This window comes from Perca flavescens, chromosome 13 (assembly GCF_004354835.1).
Source record: "Perca flavescens isolate YP-PL-M2 chromosome 13, PFLA_1.0, whole genome shotgun sequence".
In the NCBI taxonomy this organism is placed as follows: Eukaryota; Metazoa; Chordata; class Actinopteri; order Perciformes; family Percidae; genus Perca; species Perca flavescens.
The window spans coordinates 13923519-13935846 of NC_041343.1; the positions used below are offsets into that span (position 1 = coordinate 13923519).

Genomic DNA, 12328 nt, shown 5'->3' on the forward strand with positions numbered 1-12328 from the left:
CATTTTGAACCATGCGCCCGGCGCACGGACCCTTTTTTCCGCCGTCAAACTAGCAAAAGTGGATTTGGACTATTAGGGGTCTAATAAGTATAAGTAAAACTAGTGCAAAACTTGAGCATTCAGTTTCCTCACCTTTTATGTTTTATTTTTTGAATTATTATTTTTTGAAAGGTTATGACACACATCACACAATATCATAATTTGTGGTGTAATGTGCGTTACTCATTTAAAAAACTAATCTCTTTATCCTTAAAACAGGTTTTTATCAAAGTCCACGAGAATTTAATTGATTCAGTTATTCATCTTAATAGGATCCATATTTAATCTCCAGACACACAGATTTAATAAATAGGTGACAATAAACTACAAGACAAGAACTATTATTGTTTTTTATTCTTTGCTTGGTTTCTAGCTCATCGTCTAATTCTGGTGTTACTGTAACTACATTGTTATTTACACTGTGTGGGGCCTAGTGTTATAGGAGTAAATATAGTGTGTATGTTTAGTCTTGAACAAAGCTTTCCATGTACTATTTATGTGAGTAAGTATTTGTTCTTAATGTGTGCAGCGGTGCGTGAACGTGAACTAAGTTTAATGCACGTAAGTGAAGCTGTTTTCCTCCTTCCTTCCTGTTCTGAAATCTCCCTTGCTGCAGACTGTCTGGGGTGCAGAGATGGTGGATGGTGGATGGTGTGGGGTGTAGGGGAGGTAGACAACAGACATGGCGGCAGGCCAGAATCAATTGGCAGTGTAATGAGATGGCCTGGTGCCCGGTAACCATGGAGCTACCCTCTTTGCATGTCTCCCAGTGCAGAGTTCAAAATTAAACTGAATGAATGAGAGAGAGAGAGGGGAGGGAGGGGAGGGAGGGCAGGGAAATAAAGGTCTGAAATGGCAGGAGTGGAGGGTGAGAGAAAGAAAGAAATGGCAAGAGAGGAGGGTGGCGGATGAGGGGCTGTGGGCTATTTCAAAGCACTGCTGTACAATTTAACTTGAGCCCTTATTTCAGAGGAGGAAGATGGAGGGGGCAAACGCCCCATCCAGCCAGGATTTTTTGTACTCTGAAATATATGGAAATACAGTTTCTATACATCTGCATTTTGCCACTGGCTGTGCACTGCCAGCATTTAAGTAAAGAATAAGCGCTCTTCACAAAGAAAGAAAGAAATGTGACCTCCCTGCGTTAGTCGCTTAAAATCGCCTGTAAATCTCATTTCTTCATCCCCTCCTAGACCCACACTCTTCCTCCTGTCATGAAAGATGTGTTAATATTGAGCATTTGGCTGCATTCTTAAAGTGATTAGTACAAGCCAGTGGATCCTGCAGATGAATAGAACTTAAGTAATTATTTCAGTAATTAGATCTTTTTGTCCTTCTTACAGCCTTACTCCTGCTTTGTCATTGTGCGCTCTCCTTTCATTACTCCTTCTGCAAAGCATTTTAAGAAGCAGTGTGCCACCCATAAAGGATAGCTGTGCTTTGTATGTCTGATGAAAAGTGTTTGGTGGTAAAGTATGTTGTCAAACACCACAGTACAGACAAACCATAATTAGTAATACTTAAAAGGTTATATCAGTACTTTATATCAAGATTATAATTATGTTGAGAGAAAAAAATATAACATTTCAAAAGTTAGAAAACCTTTAAAATTTAAATATATCATTAATTTACATTATTTAAGTGTGTCAAGAGGAAACCAAAGGTAAACTTGAATAATTCTTTAGGAAGTAACAATAATCGATGTAGATAATGCAACTTGTTGATAATTTTTAATAACTTTTGTGTGTCACAATATGATACTGTCAACTGATAATCAACGATCAAATCAAACATTATGAGGACAATTAGGAAAACTTAGATTTTTGGTTGTTGCACAAAAGCCAATAAACCAATCTTTTTTTTTTTTATTTCAAAAGCTAATCTCTACTAATCAAAAGCTTGTCAAGTGCATGCTGAGGATAAAGTTGTATCTCCAGTGGCAAAGATTTAGTTTGTGTGTGTGTGTGTGTGTGTGTGTGTGTGTGTGTGTGTGTGTGTGTGTGTGTGTGTGTGTGTGTGTGTGTGTGTGTGTGTGTGTGTGTGTGTGTGTGTGTGTGTGTGTGTGTGTGTGTTTTGAGTAAAGCTTGGACTGCTACTTATCTTGATATGACCTTTGCTTGGACTGGGATGCCGTCTTACGTTTTCCAATCAGTGTTATTTAGAGGAAGGGAGAGCGTGATATACTTCTAGTCTGTCTCTTCAGTTAAAAGCATGTTCAGCAGTAGGCCTCATGGCCTGTGAAAATTGCTCAGGCACTCTCTGCAGAAATGGCCCAGACTTTGAGAGTTTTGAGTGCACGTTGAGAGAGAGACGAGACAGTGGGCCAAGATGTCTGTGGTGTGGATTAATGTGGAGGACTGGAGAAAGGGTGCCGCAGTTGTGCGTGAGCAGAATATTTGATGTGGGAAGCAAAGGGAGGAACAGTGAGGGACAAGCAACTGCAAGAGATGGGTGAGATGAAAGGAGGAAAAAAAGATAAATAAATGGACTGAAACATCAAGAAGTAAAGCTGTATAAATGAAAATGTACAGTAATAAATACTGTTGCTGTATTGCATCTTCCACTCCTGCTTTATCCTGCTCTCTTGTCTGATTGCACTCTACAGTGTAGGCTTTAAACATTCATTCTGTTGCACTGGGTTGAACTTGGGGATCACATCTACACAAAGGCCTTCACAGACAGTTGAAATATACTTCAGTCAAGTGAAATGATTAGATACCGCTGAATATAACACATGTAGGAAACAAGGGAGAGAATGAACAAAGCAAGTAGTATCTAAGGCATCTGGTTACATTTGGTGTCACAACTAAGTTTACTTACTGACTTATTACTGTCCCTGTGAGAAATACTGTAGGCACATCTGTAACCTTTATGAAATCACTTCTTATGTTATGTACTACACACCTCTTCTCTTTTTGTTCCAAAGTCTCTGTCCTTATGTTTTGGTTGTGGTAAGCAGCAACATTTTGGTAGACAAAATGCCTTTTGTTAGACAAAATGCTCCAATGGCTTCCAATGGCTATACATACACACCGATACTTTGATCTTCATACTTTCATTATCATGAATGTATGTAATTAGGGGTTGTGATTAAGCAAATTGAATACTGTGATATTTTAGCCCCGTCATTGAGGAGCTGTTTAAATATAAACACAACTCCAAGTGTCCATCATACTCTACCCAAAATTACAAATTCTACCCAGCATAATATATAGGTATTTTTTTTACAGCTTTTAATTACATATTAGTGTAGGTTGGACTGTGGGTGGTTATCTCATGTTTTGACTTTTTTTGCAGTGCTTGCTCCCTGGGAGGCTACAATTTGCTTGTATGTACTCAGAAAAGCATTGCAATGTTTTTTTTTAAAATGCCAATAGACAAGAACCACTTTTGAAAGACCATTACTGGACATGAGTGTACTTTGGAAAGCACCCGTTACCCAGAAGTCACTTGGTACCAATGACTAGCCTGAATGGTGACATGTAGAGGTATTTGTTGCTGGAACACAGACACAACTCTGACTCATCTGTGAATCAGAGCCTAAAAACAAATAGTTAAGACAGTTATGAGTACATTATTGTTGCTGGTTGTAGCCTTTCTTGGAATCTATCATATGTTAATATGAGAATAATATACAGTGTCTAATTCTTGCTTTAGGCATTTAAATTGCTTAAACATATTATTATAAGCAGTAGACCATTTGAAGTGGAATGTGTTAGCTAAATTCTCAAAATGCATGCCTCTTGTTAGCCTGCCATCCCTGTATAAAAAAATACCGACTCGTTCATGGGGGCGGTTCCCTAGTCGCAGGTGAACAAAACGAACTGGGTCCTTTCTCGCTGTTAAAGATTAACAAATCGTCTACTGATTATAAGTAAGCTGCTTAATAGATAAATATATTAATATTCAGGTGTAAATTAAGACTCTGTGGGTTTTAATCCACTATCATGTTGAAGATTTAAAAGTAGTATTAATATTGTTCAAGTGCACTTGTCATTCCAAATGAAAGTTTTTTTTTTTTTTTTTGATGAGGATGTAGAAACTGACCCAAAAAACCCCATAGTACATAATTGCATCAAAGTCCTGAGTGCTATAAAAGATTTGGGTAATAAATACACTTTGTGATACAGAAGTATGAAGGCATTTTAAGTCATGCAGTCTGTTATCTCTCTCTGAAGGACAGCGTAGACCCTCATAAGGACATTGAGTAAAACTAGAAAATGGGGGCTGCAAGGTCAAATTTTGTGTGAGGAGTCCTGGACGTGCTGTTGTGATACCCCATTAATAATGCTGAATATTGTTTTAAGACCATTTTAAAATACAATATAATATACAATATAACAGTGTTGTAGGTATATCATCTGACATTACTTTAGAGGCTCATCCTGTACCAATAAAGGACAATTCCTAGCATTCCACAGTCATCACCAAGAGTAATATTACTGTAATCCATTGAATAATATATGTGTGTGTGTGTATATATGTATATACATATATATATATATATTCTCTATATAAAATATGCATAAAGCATAATGTGTGATAGCTACTCAGCATGTAGACAGGAAACATTTAAAAATGTTAGTAATAACAAGAAACTTACATATTCTAAAGATAAGCATATTTTAAAATTATTATATGGGATCTTTTGACATACAGTACAGCTTTGCTGCTTTGGACAAGCAATATTATCTTTAATGTGCCTTCACACACTGACATGCACTGTGAGCTATGCAGGTTATCAAATTCCTTGGTGTTTGAATAACGGCGCCGCCAGAGACCAGCTCCTGTCGATTTAGTACATCAAGCTGTCTTCATAGTTATTCAGAGGCTGTTGATATTGTCATTCTTTGATACTGAAGGATTTTGTGGAATGCTATTCGTCAGAATAATTTCCTTTCTGGACAATTCCTAGAATGTCACTTACACATTTCTCAGACGAAACGACATGGGTTTCCTTGTTTAAAGGTGGCAAAATTAAAACCAAAATGTAAGCAAAAAGGTTTCTATGACACTGATGGGAGGAGTTAACATTTCACTTCTCTGCCGGCAACTGCACCTGTGACACTGCAATAATAGATTTTTTCACTTAAACACTAGTAAATCACACAGTGAATTATTAGTTTTATGTTGTGTTCAAAAGTTTAAAGTTTAGTAGATGTACCACACCATGGCTGCAGCTTTTACAGGCCCAAGATGGCCAATGATGACAACACATACAGTAAGAAGATAGTAACCAAAACAATCAAATACAATATTGATCCATGTTGCTCAGGCCTGAATTCTTATAGTAGTAGTTTTAGTTTTTTAAATGTGATAATGATTTTTTTCCCCATTGTTGGCAGCCCACTTTCTCTTCTCCACTTTCCCAGGCCCTGTGGCAGACTTTAAGGGGTTACCTTGTTAAAGATTTGGGGTTATGCCCATGCCGGTTGCTCTGTTTTCTTCAACCTTCTGTTTTGGAGAGGCCCTTTTCTGTGGCGGCACTGTGACAGGGTTCTTGGCAATATCCTGAAAGTCAAATCTGTTCATTTAGATTCAAGTGGTGACCATGGAGCAGGGAGCAGCCCACTGGCTGTAACTAGTATCAAGGCCACCTAATGTCCTGAACTAAACATAACACTTTTTTCATAACATGCTGATATACATGAGTGAATCTATGTGTGAAGGTGATTCTTGTATTTCTAAAATATGGCACATGCTGTGGCTTCTTGTGCAATTTGTAACTGCTTATGAACTGCTGAAAAATGAGCATTTGTTCTTCCTGAGGTCAGACGTCCAGGTCAGATAGGGTTATCATGTTTTGCTTTAGGACACTTTAGCAGTGCAGCTGCTTACTGGTATGGGGCTTCATTGAGTACAGTCTAACTACACAAGAGTGTAGAACAGCTGAGCAAAATCTGAAATAGTGCCTCCAATGTTGGTGCAGGTTACCTCACTGGTGGGTTTATCTCTCAGATGTAGGATGGAAATATTTGGTAAATGAGTGGTGTATATTCTACCAAGAACAAGAACTGCCCTGTATAAAACAGATCTATCTAAGTCTATTGCTGTAAAGAAAAAACAACAGGCTCAAGTGTACGGAAGTGGATTTCCCCCACCCATGGTTTTTTTTAAATGGGAAAAACCAGTATGGACTCACATAAAGTTGTACCCGGTTGCATAATTTCTTTATTTAATAGGGAGTTTAGAAAATTAAATCCATTGCTCTTTTGCATGTTGCCACTTGTCTTTCAGCCGATTGTTGCCTTTTGTTGTTAAATTAATCCAGTAGCATTAGAGCAGATGCACATCATTATACTATACAGTGAATTATGCAGTCCTTATAATCAGTGATGTGTCACCTTGGCAATAGTACATGTTCAGAGGTTTGCTTGGATTTATTCTTTAGTTTAAAGGGTTGAATTCAAAGTTACATGCAGTCTTTGGCCTTGAATCTTGAATCTGCAGAGCTTTTCAGGGAACACAGGAGCAAAGATACAATGAACAGAAATCAGCTTGCAGATAGAACATGGAGATACTCTGGTAGAAATGCGCTGATGTGGATACAGTATATTACTGACTGCAGCAGTCTGGCTATTAAACTACATACTGTTGTGATTGCAAAAGTGGTGCCGAGGTTAAGTACTGCAAGACTGACCAGAAGAGTGCAGTCCATTCAAATAAATCAGCTTTCGTGATAATTTATTTTAATGTTGGAAATAAGGGAAGATTATGGGAATTTGCAATTATGATGTTGGCCTGCAATGCTGAAAATAAAAACCATGGACACACAAATAATTCAACAATTATTGATATGTAAATATTTTCTTTTTATAAATAGAAAATATACAGTGATCAAACTAAAGTCACTTGTCATGTAAGGCATTCAGGAGACATTAAAAAAGAACATTAGACATAGAGCATTAGGACGACCCATTAACACAGACAACAGTGTGCAGCATCAGGATGTGGGCATGTGGGAGACACAATAAGCCATATCAGCCTTTCTCGTTTACAGTCATAGCCTTCCTCTGCATTGTGGGCTGAGTAGAGTTTCTTATGGATGACAACACAGCTGTATGCCATTCGTCCGGTCTGAAAGACAGCTAATGGGAAAAAGGGCATGAGTGAGGAGAGGGAAAAGAGGGAGCGATGCTTGCTGAGTCGCCCAGCCCCCACCTGAGCAGGACGGGGAGCACCACTCTTCCTCTTTGCTCATAGCTGCTTTCTCCCGGCCCTCCACAGCCATTTTGGATAGAGGAAAAAGTGGCTGCTTTCTCTCTCCCTCTCTCACTACGTGGCATAGCTTTGGAAAGGCTTCAGCTGCTGTGTTGTAGCAACAGAGAAGATACGTTTTGCAACTCGCACTTGGGAGATAATATGTTTGCAGAGAAAAAATTCTGAAGCGAAACTACCTTTTTGGGGGTTTTTTTATTAATTTTTGTTTCCCTTGCATTCAACTGCTAAGCCTCTATCCTCTTTGCTGTTCACTTTCACTCATGCTGTGTCCGTTTCTTTATTAACTTGCGCTTTAGTTTTGTTGGCAGGTCCTTTCCCCTTGTCTCTTTTAAGTCATATCTTTTCTCATCTCTCAATTTGATTTTATGCAACAGAGTTTAAGACAAAGGGATATGTCCAAATTTTGGCAGCACTAAGAAGAGACAGAACTGCAGCTAAGGATCCTGCTGGGATCCAAAAAGCCAAGCAGAGTGAAGCACCAAAAAAAAAAAAAAAAAAAAAAGAAAACACAACCCTTTCCTTTGCTTGGTCACAAATTCCACTTTCTCTGTAGCCAGCCTTGCGCTGCCACTCCTCCTTATCCACATCTTACCGCATTCAACCTTTTGCCATTTCTCTCTTGCCATACCTTTTTTTTTTTAGGCGATTTCAGGTTTTTGTACCCTGGAAAATGGGCACTGGACAACGTGTTAGGAGGGCGTAACAGACAGAACGAGGGGATGTTATCTTCTTACTTTTGCTTGTTATTTAGCTTTTATTTTTTTTTATTTTTTTTTTACGGTTACTGTTATTGAATCGTTGTTGTGGTGCTTGTAGTTTTTAGTCTTTTTATGTGTTTTAAAGGGTATGCTTGGATTACCACGTGTTTGTAAGTGTGTGGTTTTAGGAATGTGTGTGCACGGGTATCCTATCTGTCAACGTTAGACTTTCTGTTCTGATCACAGTCAGTTTTTGATGATTTGTATATCTGCTTTTATAGGTTTCTTGATTTATTCTGAAGCAACGGCCTAGTCTGGTCCTCAAGCCTGACTCCATCTGATTCCAGAGGATGTCTCACCATCTGCCCTGCTGGTATGTTTGTGATTTATAATACTTATAGTTTTCTCTCTTTTAGCTTGGTTCAGTGTTGTTTCTATTCCGCACCATATGATGCGTACCTGATGATTTGTTCACAGTACATGTTGTTTTGATGGTGTTCCTGGCTGGTAGAAAGGTCAAAGAAAACACTGTTATTACACATTATGGAATCATTTATTAAATAGACTGTATTTATAACTTACCAAAGTTATAACTGGCATTATATTTTGTATTGCACACAGGTGCGATTTAATATGATTTATCATTTAGTGTTATTATAGAATATTTTCCTAGAAATTTTAGATTTTTTATCAGTATGAGATTGAAGATTGACTTGGTCTTTTTGCTAAGAATACAAATGGTCTTGTAATGGGCCTGAGACATTTTGTATATATTGTGGTATTTCATTAAATACTAATAAAATGGCATTTTATACAGCACGCAATATTTTTCTGAATTCACATCAAATTGCTGGCATTTTGCATTTTTACACAACATACAGTATATTATTCTGTCTGACCCCAGAGGAATATTATCAGTAGGTTACACAAACACAACGTCCATCTCACATGTCATGTGCTCTGGCCTTTTCAGTCTTCCATGGTTTAATATCAAAGCTCTCCTTTATAAGATACACAAACAGAAAATATGTTTTATAGCCACATTGGAAAGGTCGGAATAAATATAAAACATGAAAATACATTAAAAGGAATAATATTTTCTTTTAATCTCAGTCAAGGATTTAGTCCTTAAGTATTATACAAGTGAAAATAGACTGAAAATGGAAGATATCAACATTTGTACTCTGGGTTTTGATAATAATGTGTTGATGATAATGATAATAATACTGTATTGTTAATAGTGGCTCATTTGCTAGAGCGCCCACTGGGTGGGGTGGTATGTTGAATGCGTGAAGTTCACAGGATCAGATAGTAGAATGACTTGCTGTTTCCATTTTTTCTGGGTTTCGTCTTCCTTATTTGCTCATGAAGGGGTAATGTCAGCTGCCACAAACCCGTAGATCCGAACTTGTGGTGACTGGCTGCACAAGCTCGTATCTATAGGTATGTGTCTTCCTGGCAACTACAGCACCTGCGTCTGTCTGTAAGAAAAACAACTAGCTCAAAGTAATTCTCTTCAAAGCAGATTTTGACTGTATAGTCAGAAAGATGGGAATTGTTTGACTTCATTACAGTCTTGGCTATACAGTAAGTCATTTATAACACCAAGCTCTCCTTGCTTGTGTTCTCGACAGGATATTCTCTGCCAAACTTACACCACGTGTCCAATCTTTACACAGTGACCCCACCCAGGGTGGGAGGGTTGGACTGTATGCGGAAATGACATGACATTATAAAAAGAAACCGAATTAGGCCATTAGGTCAATGCTGCAAATCAATGAACAGGGCTGCTTCACAGCAAAATGACAGGGTGTTTGCATAACGTTGATTTGTCAGATATGTTATTGATGGATTAGCAAGAAATTCCTATCTGGTTATTTTAGCTTAAGCTGTTTTTAAAAAATTTTTGAAAGATGTCCATGTGTTGTAGTAACGATCTACATCATGATATAGTTCGCTTTCACAACATCCTGTAATTTTAACATGATAGATATGATCCATTTTGCCCTAGAAAGCGGCCATCCTGCAGTTTCCTCCAGTGTTCCGCAGGTTGAGGTAGTAGGTTGTATAGTTGAGAGTGACACCACAGGAGATAACTGTACAGCCTCCTAGCTTTCCCTGAGGAAACACCACACACTATGGACACTGATGGATTAATTTACCAACACCAACTTTTGGGTTTGGACTGGGCACTGAGTTTGTAAATACATTGTCTTTATATCAGGTGGTTTCATATCTGGTCGTTAAATATTTACTTTGACTATTCACAATTTCTTTCCTTTCATACAATGTTTCACATTTTTCATAGGGTGTAGGAACAGATAAAAACGTGTGTTGCACAAACTACTGTAGCATGAACATGGAAAATGTGCCTCTCTTATGACATTATTAGTGGCAGGAAGACACAATTAAAACAATCACAGGGCAGGGGACAATGAGGGAGAAAACATGTGAGCGTAGGGTGGAAAAGTACCGGTACCAACATGCTGCAGTGAGGTCTGTGGGCCGCTCTAATGAAAGAGATGCCACCGAAGGGAAACACCATACAGCCGCAGGGGGAAGAACACGGTTTTGGCAGCCAATTATGTACAAAGTTCAGTTTCACTTAACCAAAGCAATATATTTCCTTTGCATAGCTATGTGGTAAAGACACTGCTGTGATCACAACAGTCAGTAACAACTTTCACTGCTTCAACTCAAGAAGTCCAACGGCCCCTGAAATCATCTAGATCCCTGACAGCAATGTGAAACACGCTGATTTATTGCTTTATCTGAGGCATTCTCAAATGAATTTCTTGAGCTTTGTCACAAACTGAGATTTGCTCTTGGCTGCTCTTTACAGACATATTTCAGCTTAAATTTTGATCTCCGTTGCAGACTACATTTTCTAAACTCCCAGTTGAAGATGTTTAATTTTCAGTTATGGGCTCCTATCAATAGACTCCACCGCCGAATGTGACATTCAAATGAAATACATTTTTAGAAATTAAATAATTTATATATACAGTATATATATATATATATATATATATATATATATATATATATATATTGTTTGTATAGGTTATCAAGTAATATGGATCATTATGAGCAATTTGCAGTAAATTATACCACAGTTGCAGGATTTTCTCCTGATTTACCTGAGTAACACAGATGTGAAAATCAATTATTCCAGCTACATCTTTATTTGAACATAATAAAAGTCATAAAAGTAGGTTCCTTATGCAGTGTTTAGTCTGATCTAATCTATTAAGCAAAATGAGGAGGTGGATGCAGTCCTTATGGTATCCCCGTGCAGTGTGCTGCTGTGTGCAGATGTGTAGAGCATGGGGTGGTGTGATGATGAAAGACTGTTTCCACTTAAACTCTTTGCTCTCTATCCCAAGGCCACCGGGTTCGATGGAGGTGGAGTAAGGAGCTCTGTGGGCCAGAATGAAGCGGGGGCCCTTAGTACGGGGCAGCTTCTGCAGTACGAGAGAGCAAACAGTCAGTTACAGTAGATACAGAGTGACTCTACTGTGTTCTCTACTAGTTTTTTTCTCAGTGCATAATTACCCTGCTTACTCTGTTTTTTTTCCTGGTATGGGCACAGTGTTTTTTATTTGCATCCCTGTCTATGTGAGATATTTTGTTGTGGCCATGGGGTTGTGTGTTCCTATATACTACAGCAGGAGGCATGCAGGAGCTGTCCCTAGTGACCCCCCTCAGCACACACACCATGCCCTCGTGGAATTAAGTGTAGGTTTTCATTGTCTACAATGAAATTTTCTATAAATAGTCCCATGTAGCTGTTCTAATGTTAGTTCTGAGTGGCTCAAAGTGTCAACTTCGCTTAAGAGGAAGTGAAAGTAAAGAAAGGTACTTTGTAAAACTGAGATTAAATGAATGGACCCTTTACTGCAATATAGTGCATGTGTTGAGAGGACACAGCATGTGATGTCTGTGACCCAGAGAGATGCATTTGCTTTGAAAAAAATACTGCTGCAATAGAGGACAATATCTGATGATACTAAGTCAGAAAGAATGAAAAATGTAGATAAAGTGAGAGCTTGTGTTTCTGATTTCTGATTGACCTTGTAATTAAAGATCCTCTCAAAGAAACCAGTAGAGGGAAAGAGGGTGATAGTGTGGGACCACACAGGCCATTTTTCTGCTGTCGCTGATCTCAGCCCATTGTGTGTTGTCCGTCAGAGGAACCCTGTTCTGGTAATTCCCACTTCTCCCCATTTGTCTCGCTTTTCTACCATCTTGTCTCTCGTCCTTTTCTGCTGCTTTACAGCAGCTAATACTGATAAAGTATAAGACTACCACACCACCAGGATTCCAGTTACATTTCCTGAACTGCGTTTTCTCTCCCTTACTCCCTCCTT

General features: G+C 38.4%; 1 protein-coding gene across 8 annotated transcripts in view; it reads left to right on the forward strand.

Moving 5' to 3' along the window:
• Nucleotides 1-12328, forward strand: part of snx19a (sorting nexin 19a) — a 97162-nt gene that overhangs the window by 44059 nt on the left and 40775 nt on the right. For all 8 annotated transcript variants that reach the window (XM_028595524.1, XM_028595521.1, XM_028595523.1 and 5 more), the window contains one exon: nt 8240-8331. The gene's annotated coding sequence lies outside the window, so the exon portion shown is untranslated. The remainder of the gene's footprint in view (nt 1-8239; nt 8332-12328) is intronic.